The sequence below is a fragment of the Balaenoptera ricei genome, chromosome 1 (assembly GCF_028023285.1).
Source record: "Balaenoptera ricei isolate mBalRic1 chromosome 1, mBalRic1.hap2, whole genome shotgun sequence".
NCBI lineage: Eukaryota > Metazoa > Chordata > Mammalia > Artiodactyla > Balaenopteridae > Balaenoptera > Balaenoptera ricei.
Window position 1 is genome coordinate 185,364,998 of NC_082639.1, and position 9,577 is coordinate 185,374,574.

The following is a 9,577-nucleotide window of genomic DNA, read 5'->3' on the forward strand; positions in this document are numbered from 1 at the left end:
TTAGTGTAGATTTTGATGATTTTTGACAGAGGTGTTTTGATGAGTTTTTGACACCATGTAATCATTTCTTCAGTCAAGATCTAGAACATTTCAGTCACCTTAAAAGGTCTACTGTGTCCCTTCCGAGTTAATCTCCATCCCTAATCCTTGGCCTTAACCAACCACTAATCTGTATTCTATCACAGTTGATTATACTGTTGCCTTTCTTAGGATTCCATAGAAATGGAATCATACACTAGTGTTTACTCTGTGTCTGACTTCTTTCACTTAGTGTCGTATTTTAGAGATTTGCTCCTGGTGTGTATCAGTAGTCTGTTCCTTTTTATTGCTGAGCGATAGTCTATTGTATGGATATACCACAGGTTATTTTTCCATTCACCAGTTATGGGTGTTTGAGTTGCTTCCGATTTTTGACCACTATCAGTTAAAATTTGTGTGAACATTTGTGTTCAAGGCTGTATGGAGATAGTTTTTCATTTCTTTGGAGTAAAAGCCTAGGAATTGGAATGGCTGGTGGAAGAGTAAGCACATATTTAACTTTGTAAGACACTACCAAGCTTTTTTCCAAAGTGATTTTACTGTTTTACATTGTCATCATCAAGGTATGAAAGTTTTAGTTGCTATCCATCCTCACTAACACTTGATATTTGTTAGGCTTTTAAATTTTAGCCTAGTGAGTGTGTAGTGTTACTCATTGTGGTTTGACGTGCAGTTCTCTGATGACTAATAGTTTTGAACATCTTTTTATATTGTTTTGGTTACTTTATCTTATTTTCAAGGTGTCTGCTGAAATATTTTGCTCTTTTTTACTTGGTTGCCTTCCTCTTTCTGATTTATAAGAATTTTTTAAAATTAAATTTAAAAAAATTCTGGATGCAAATCTTTTAATATCTATAGAATATTTTCTCCCTGTCAGTGGCTTATCTTTTGTTTTCTCAGCAGTATATAAAGAAGAGCTGAAGTTTTAAATTTTGATAAAGTCCAAGATCGATGTTGTTCTTTTATGGTTTATACTTTTTGTGTCACATCTAAAATATCTTTGGTTCCCCTAAGGTTGCAGAAATTTCCTCTTAGGTTCTAGTTTTTTATAATCTTAACTTTTCGTTTAGATCTGTGATCCATTTTAAGACAATTTTTGTGTATTGTGTGTGTGGTATTGTGTGTGGTCAAGATGCATTTAGTTTTTTCCATCTGGTTATGCAGTTACTCAAGCACCATTTATCTGAAAGCTCTCTTTATGCATTGAATTACCTTGTCCACTTTGTTGCAAGTGAATATATGTGTATAGATCTATTTCTGCACTCACTATGGGCACAGGGTATTTTTTTAAAGTAATTATCATCTTTATTTTACTTGTATTCTGATTACCTTTTAACACATAACTATAGTTTAGTCACAATGCAGGACTGACTAGCTAGGGGAATGAGAACTGGAAAGGAGGAGGTATTGTAAAGACTGAAAGATGGCAGTGGGACAGCCCCAGCCAGGAATGAAGGTGTGGAACAACATGCATGCTTGAACGCTGGCCAGTGGGAGAAGGATGTTACATGAGAAAGGTTCTCAACAAATATGGATTTTAATTAAATAATGAATGACTTGACAGATGAATAAGTGGGGAAGTGGAGTAGCAAATACATTTTCCCTCCTTATAAATTACTACTATTTATTCCTAATTTTTTAAAGACTTGCAATGGATTTCATTCTAAGACCCATTTTGAATAGTGTTAATAACCAGAATAAATTTAGATGCCATCTGGTAAAAGTTTCTCACTTTACATCTTAAGAAAACATTCCACTTACCAGGGAGAAAGATAATGTTCAAGGCACATAGTAAATGGTCAAAGTAGAATCTCGATTCAGATCTTTGGACTTTTTGTGCAGGGTTTGGGTTCCTTCAACTATTCTAAAAGTTTTGTTTCAAGCACCAAAAATGGTGCTTTTAAATAAATAATTGAATCCACTTTGGTAGGCTAAAAAAAGATTTTAAAATCTCTAAAGGAAACTTTTTAGAAAAAAATGTCCAGGAAGTGAATGTTTTACTAATTGTTAAATGTAATGCTTTCCTCCATCCAAGATCAGTTTGGGTCTAAATAATGTTTCAAGACTTTGTAATACTGTATCAGGATATAATGCCTAATTGTCTAGTGCTCAAATCAAACAAGAGATCCATGCATAGTCCCTTCTGTATTTTTTTTTAACAGGGCTACTCTTGCGGAAATCAAACATCTGTGGTAGTGATAGGAAGGTAAGAAGTTGCAAAAAGTTTGTTGTTTCTTTCTGTCTTGTGACTGAGTACAAACTGTTATATTTACTGAAAAAGAGATTCCTCTCAAAAATGTGGAGTTAAGACTGCTTTCTGCAAGCTAAATTACATAATTAACACATAATGGGTCAGAATAAAGATATTCAACATTAGCTTTAGGGAGCAGAATGGCTTTCACAGTCAAAGCTAGACTTGAGACTAAACTAATTTGAAGGCAATAATCTGTTTAAAGAATGAAGGTGTCATTCAGGAGAAGGGTTAGTCAGTAGTGGAAAGATAGGCAAGAAAAGTTAGGGATGCAGATGCATGCAAAGAAGTCCCAGTGGTGCTGAGAGAAGAGAATGTTCTCTTTTTCACCTTTTATTTTTTTGGTGAGAACATGTTAAGTTCTACTTTCTTAGCAAATTTGTTATATAATACAGTGTTATCAGCTACAGTCACCATATTATTACAATTAGATCCTCAGACGTTATTCACCTTATAACTGAAAGTTTGTACCCTTTTACCAACTTCTCCCTCCCCCCACCCCCACCCCCACCCCCCCCAGCTCCTGGGAACCACTTTCTGCTCTGTTTCTATGACTTCAATTTTTTTTTTTTTTTTGGAGATTCCACATCTAAGCTATACCATATGGTATTTGTGTTTCTCTGCCTGGCTTATTTCACATAGCATAAATGTTCTCCAAGTTCATCCATGTTGCAAATGACAGGATTTTCTTCTTTTTTAAGGGGGACTAATATTCCATTGTATACATGTACCACATTTTCTTTATCCATTCGTCCTTTGATGGACACTTCAGTTGTTTTCATACCTTGGCTATTGTAATAATGCTGCAGTGAACAGGGGAGTGCAGATGTCTCTTTGAGATAATGACTTCATTTCCTTTGGGTATATACCTAGAGATAAAATTGCTGGATCATATGGTAGTTCTATTTTTAATTTCTGGGGGAACCTCTGTACTCTTTTCCATAGTGACTGTACCAGTTTACATTCCCAACACCAGTGCACAAAGGTTCCCTTTTCTCCATATCCTCACCAGTATTTGGTGTCTCGACTTTTTGATAGTAGACCTTCCAGTAACTCATTGTGGTTTTGATTTGCATTTCCCTGATGATTAGTCATGTTGAACACCTTTTCATGTACCTGTTGGCCATGTATATATCTTCTTTGGAAAAATGTCTATTTAGGTACTTTGCCCCTTTTAAATTAGATTATGATGATGATTTGCTATTGGGTTATATAAGTTTCTTGTATATTTTGGATGTTAACTCCCTGTCAGATATGTATTAATATTTACAAATATTTTCTCCCATTCCATGGGTTGACCTTTCATTTTGTTGATGATTTCCTTTGCTGTATGGAAGCTTTTTAGTTTGACGCAATCCCATTTTTTAATTTTTGCTTTTGTTGCCTTTGCTTTTGGTGTCAAATCCTTGTCAGATGTTAAGGAGTTTCCACCTATGTTTTCTTATAGAAGTTTTAGGAATTCAGGTCTTATGTTCAAGTCTTTAATTCATTTTTAGTTGATTTTTATGCATGATATAGGATAATGGTCCAGTTTTACTCTTTTGCATGTGGCTGTTTCCCCCAATACCATTTATTGAAGAGATTATCCTTTCCTCATTGTATATTCTTGACTTCTTTATCAAAAATTAATTGACCATTTATGTGTGGTTTTATTTCTGGGCTCTCTGCTCTGTTCCATTGATCTGTTTGTTTTATGCCAATACCATACCATATTGATCACAATAGTTTTGTAATATAATTTGAAATCCAGAAGTGTGATACTCCAGCTTTGTCCTTCTTTCCCAAGATTGCTTCGGCTATTTAGGGTCTTTAATTATTCCATACAAATTTTAGGATTGTTTGTTCAATTTCAGTGAGAAAAAATGCCGTTGGAATTTTGACAGGGATTACATTGAATATGTGGATCACTCTGGGTTATAAGGGTATTTTAACAATATTAATTCTTCCAATCCATGAATATAGAATATCTTTCCATTTATTTGTGCCTTCTTCAGTTTCTTTCATTAATGTCTTGTAGTTTTCAGCGTATACATTTTTCACCTCCTTTGTTAAATTTATTCCTAAGTATTTTTTAAAATTCTATTTTAGATGAGATTGCTTTCTTAATTTCTCTTTTTGATTGTTGTTGGTATATAGAAATGCAATTGATTATTTATATTGATTTTGTATCTTATAATTTTACTGAATGCTTTGATTAGTTCAACAGTTTTTTTTGATGAAGTCTTTAGAGTTTACTGTATATAATATCATATCATCTGCAAATAGAGACAGTTTTACTTCTTTTTCCCCAATTTGGAGTCCATTTATTTATTTATTTCTATTGCCTAATTGCTCTGTCTAGGACTTCCAGTAGCATGTTGACTAAAAGTAGTGAGAATGGGCATCGTTGTCTTTTTCCTTGTCTTAGAGGAGAACTTTCAGTGTTTAGCCATTGAGGATGATGTTAGTTGCGGGCTTGTCGTATATGGCCATTATTATGTTGAGGTATTACTATGTTTCTTCTATATCCAGTTTGTTGAGAATTTTTATCATGAAAGGATATTGAATTTGTCAAATACTTTTTCTGCATCTATTGAGTGATCAGATGATTCTTATCCTTCATTTTTTAATGTTGTGTATTACATTGATTGATTTGTGGATATTGAACTATCCTTGTGTTCCTGGAAAAATATCACTTTGTCATGTATGTATTGTATTGTTGTATATTGTTGGATTTGGTTTGCTAATGTTTTGTTGATGATTTTTGCCTCTGTGTTCATCAGAGATATTGGCCTATAATTTTCTCTCTTTTTTTTTTTTGTAGTGGCCTTGTCTGGCATTAGTATTAAGGTAATACTGGTCTCTTAAAATGAGTTTGGAAGTATTCCCTCTGTCTCTATTTTTTAGAAAAGTATGAGAAATATTAGTGTTAATTCTTTAAATATTTGGTGGAATTAACCAGTGGAGCCATCTGGTCCCAGCCTTTTTTTATTTAAAGGTTTTGGTTAGTGATTCAATCTCCTTACTTGATATTGGCCTGTTCATATTTTATGCTTCTTCCTGATTCGTATTGGTTGGTTGCATGTTTCTAGAAATTGATTGGCTTTTCTAGGTTATCCAGTTTGTTGGCATATAACTGTTTATAGTAGTCACTTTGATTTTATGTATTTCTGCAGTATCAGTTGTAATGTCTCCTGTTTAATTTCGGATTTTATTTATTTGAATCCTTTCTTTTTTTCGTAGTCTCACAGAAGATTTGTCAATTTTATTTATATTTTAAGAAAACCAGTTCTTAGTTTTGTTGATCTTTTCTATTGTTTTTCTGGTCTCTATTTCATTTCACAGATCCACTCTGAACTTTGTTATTTATTTTCATCTGCTAACTTTGGACTTAGTCTGTTCTCTTTCTAGTTCCTCGATGTATAAAGTTAGTTTTGCTTTAATATGAGATCTTTCTTGTTTCTTAATGTAGATGTTTATAGCTATAAACTTCCGTCTTAGAACGAACTGCTTTTGTTCTGTCTTTGCTGTGTACTTATATCAGACAAAATAGACTTTAAACCAAAGACTGTAACAAAAGACCAAAAAGTAATTATATAATGATGAAGGGGTATATAACAATTGTATATACAACATACGAAGGATATAACAATTGTAAATACTTATGCACCCAACATATGAGGATCTAAATATATAAAGCAAATAGTGACAGTTCTGAGGGGTGACATAGACAGTGATACAGTAATAGCAGGGGATTTCAGTACTCCATTTTCATCAACAGATAGATTATCCAAATAGAAAATCAGTACGGAAACATTGAACTTAAACTACACATTCAAACTGATAAACCTAACAGACATACATAGAACATTCCATCCAACAACAGCAGAATATGCATTTTTTCTCAATTGCACATGGAACATTCTCTGGAATAGATCGCATGTTAGGCCACAAAACAAGTCAGTGATTTTAAAAGGTGGAAATCATATCAAGCATCCTTTCCTAACACAGTTGTATGAAAGTAGAAGTCAACTGCAAGAAGAAAACTAGAAAATTCACAAATATGTGGGGGTTAAACAAAATGCTCCTGAACAACCAATGGGTCAATAAACAAATCAAAAGAACACATTTAAAAAATTCTTGTGATAAATAAAAATGAAAATATAACATGCCAAAACTTATGGAAGAATGTTCTGATCTGCAGGCATGGTGTGTCTTATTTGGGTGTCAAATATAATCCTACTTTAAGGAGGAATGGTTTAGGTTGCCTGATGTCATTAAACATTTGAATTTTATGTCCCACTTCCTGTGCTCTAATTTGTGGCCATCAAGTCATCTTCAATTTATATTTTGACTTCCCAGAAGCACACTCATGTTGACAGCATAATGGCCAGAAGATATGAGTTTCTGGTTCTATTAATCATTAATATTATGAAAGTTACTGAATAAAGTACCATTTTGATTTCGTATCTCAAACTCCATCATATCTGGGTACAGACTCTGCATCCATGAATCTGATAAGCAGCTGAGGAGATGAACATCTGTGAGTCTCCAAGGGAGACATGGTAGAAAGAAACTTTTTCTTGTGAGAGATAAATCATGGCATCATGTCAGATGTTACTGAGGCAACCAATGGGGGTTTCATCTGTGGAGGGACTCTGGGATCAGGAATATTTGAAATTCAGTTTTAAATTTTTCTTATCTGTGTTATAATTCACTTATATGACCTTCTGATTTTCAATATGGAACCGTATGAGGATGCATTGGAAAGAAAGGAACATATTTTGTACACCTTTGTGGCAAAATTAAACTCAGCTGCAGAAGAGCAATAAATTAGTTATGAATACAAGAAGGAGCCAAGAGAGCAGCCCGGAGCTCTGCAGTAGCCCCAAATCATTAGATGTGTATTTGCCAAGTAACAAAGGCAAAGGGTGAGTGTCCTTTTATCCTCAATAAGATTATCCAATGCAAAGAAGTATTGGATATATTGTTTTCATTATTTTTTTTTGTGCAGCAATTGTCTTCCCGGGACTAAGTTGAATAGAGTCCCATAGAATTATTTTTTTAATCTCAGGTAACATTTATAGATTTTTTTTAAAATGGCAGTTTCTTATAAGAAAAACATGCTTATATGGTTAAAATAGAATCACCGATGACCTTTTTTTCCTCAAGGGTGTCATTTGATGTGTGGAAAAAGTATTAGAGTGACATTGGTGATAGTCCTTTGTTACCACCTGGCTCAAATTGGTATGTTTTAAACTTAGAGTTTGGAACAAGAAAGACATAGCTATGAAAAATGATATCATCATTTTCACCAGGATAATCTCCAGTGACTTTTGATAATGACAGAGTCTGACAAAGTATTTCCATCTAAACACTCTTTTTGTGAAGTAATCCAGTATAGAATCTCACTGTCATCCTCCCACTAAGCAAGATTTAAGGTTCTGGTGAGTGTTTCCCTTGGACTGTATTAAAAGTTACATATTTGTAGTCAAATGAGGTACATTCTTCTTTACTCAGTTCAAAAAAAAGAGTGTATACCTCTTCCTGTTTGCTCACTGCAGGTGAAATCTGGCGTTCTATCCCCTTAGTAATGTATAGAGAGGACTATGTCATAGATTGTGAGAAAGCGTTTGGTAAATTAATGGAAGCATAAGCTTTAGCACTACTTCTGTGAAAATTAAATGTGGAATTCAATAGAGTGTGTCTAAACTAAACAGAGCACTAAATTAAATTTGTATTCCTTCATTTTGGTTTAAGAAAATAAAGGAATTACTGATAGAGCACAGAATGTGGATTATTCATAGGACTGGGGGAAGTAATTAGTTTTAGATAGAAGACATTCATATTTGAAAGAATGCTTGGATATTTAACATAAGCCATAATTTGTGAGCTTAAACATATAGCAGGAGAAACGAAATATTTATGTTAAGGTTGAAAGGTTGGAAGTTGTAAGTTTATTACTTACTTGGAGGAGGAAAAGTCTACAAAAAAGTGGAATTAGAGAGCAGAGATTCTATATGGAAAACATAGATCAATGACTGGAGAAGAGATTTAAGGGGAAAACTACTGCACCTCACAAAAAGCTCTTAAATACTAAAGGGGAAGAGGCTGCTGAGGGATTTAACTGTGTGAGACTGCCCTTCACGCCATCAACATCCAGAAAACTGAAGACAATATATGAAACATCTGTTTGATATATAGAACAACAGGCAGTACATAATGTTCATGTGTGAGAGAGGAGACATAAACATGGCGAACCCTACCCACCATGGCTTTCTGACCAAAGGTAATGTCTGGAATGTACTACAGGGAGAAGTAGCCACCCAGACTGGCAGTGTTGCTGAATGGAGGAGACACAGATCGTAGCTCAGGGAGGTCTTAGCAGGTGGGATTTGTGGGGCAGAGCGATAGAGAATTGGGATTTACATAGAGAGAGAGCTCCGAAACTCAGTGAAGTGCACCTGTCAAGTCTGCTTGTAGGAAAAAAATCCCACGAGGTCAAGCAAAGAACAATTGTGCAAAAGCCATAACTCACAGGTGCCTGGGAGACACCTGCATGCATACTAGTCAGAATCAACATGTGACGGAGAACCCATCGAGGTCTCACACCTTAGTAGAGGGGCTAAACTTGCTCTAGAGTAAAGGTTACTCTAGAACCACACTAACAAAGCTTAAAAAACAAGGCTTGAAAGGATTAAGCTGATTTGCAAGAAACTTAGTGTCAAGAACTCTGAAGGGTCTGTATGAGGTTTCACCCTACTTGTATGTTCACATGTTAGCCTGCCATAGTTTCATGGAAGCTGGCAAGAGACGCAAGTCTACTGGATTTGAGACAAAAGACAGTTTGTTATTTGCAGCAGTAACGGTAACCAGAGTGCATGTATTTTTGTGTTGGTTTCCTGAATCTCAGATCCCACAGGCAATGCAAAGAATTGTGTGTAACAGTGGGGTGTCTTACAGGAGAGGAATCCAGATCTTAAGGGATCTGAATCTTTTATAATGGAAAGGAAGCATGCCTATCCCTTGCTTCTGAGGGAGACAATATTAATATTGTCTGTCTTCTGAGGGAGACAATATTTAATATTATTAAAGATAATATTATCTTTATTATAGTGGACAGTGAGGATACCTAATATTTGTTCCAAAAGGAGACAATATCTCTGTCTTCCAAAGTTTGTTGTTATTAAAATATCCTTGAAAAGATAATACAAAACCAGGGGCAGTTCATGACTTGCTCATAAGATCTGCAGAAACCCATGGAGAATTGTGTCCCAACAGTATCTACCATCGTTTCTATGCCATTTT